Source organism: Triticum dicoccoides, chromosome 7A (assembly GCF_002162155.2).
Source record: "Triticum dicoccoides isolate Atlit2015 ecotype Zavitan chromosome 7A, WEW_v2.0, whole genome shotgun sequence".
Classification (NCBI taxonomy): Eukaryota; Viridiplantae; Streptophyta; class Magnoliopsida; order Poales; family Poaceae; genus Triticum; species Triticum dicoccoides.
This window is the reverse complement of record NC_041392.1, coordinates 706,021,981-706,022,849: the sequence shown is the minus strand read 5'-3', so window position 1 is coordinate 706,022,849 and position 869 is coordinate 706,021,981.

Genomic DNA, 869 nt, shown 5'->3' with positions numbered 1-869 from the left:
TAGCTCAACTCTAGTGTAAAATTATTTGTACTAGGCTATCGAGCTAGTTCAACTCTAGTGTAAAATTACATATACTAGCTTATATAGCTAGTTCAATTCTAGTGTAAAATTATTTCAACTAGCTTATAGAGCTAGTTCAAATCTAGTGTAAATATATTTGTACTAGGCTATAGAGCTAGTTCAACTCTAGTTTAAAATTATTTGAACTAGGTTATAGAGCTAGTTCAACTCTAGTGTAAAATTATTTGTACTAGCTTATAGAGCTAATTCAACTCTAGTGTAAAATTATTTGTACTAGGCTATAGAGCTAGTTCAACTCTAGTGTAAAATTATTTGAACTAGCTTGTAGATCTAGTTCAACTCTAGTGTAAAATTATTTGTACTAGGCTATAGAGCTAGTTCAACTCTAGTGTAAAATTATTTTTAGTAGGCTACAGAGATAGTTTAACTCTAGTGTAAAATTATTTGAACTAGCCTATAGAGCTAGTTCAACTTTAGTGTAAAATTATTTTTACTAGGCTACAGAGATAGTTTAACTCTAGTGTAAAATTATTTGAACTAGCCTATAGAGCTAGTTCAACTCTAGTGTAAAATTATTTATACTAGGATATAGAGCTAGTTCAACTCTAGTGTAAAATTATTTGAACTAGCTTATAGAGCTATTTCAACTCTAGTTTAAAATTATTTGTACTAGGCTGTAGAGCTAGTTCAACACTAGTGTAAAATTATTTGAACTAGACTACAGAGCTAGTTCAACTCTAGTGTAATTTTTTTTTGTACTAGGCAATAGAGCTAGTTCAACTCTAGTGTAAAATTATTTGTACTAGGCTATAGAGCTAGTTCAACCCTAGTGTAAAATTATTTGTACT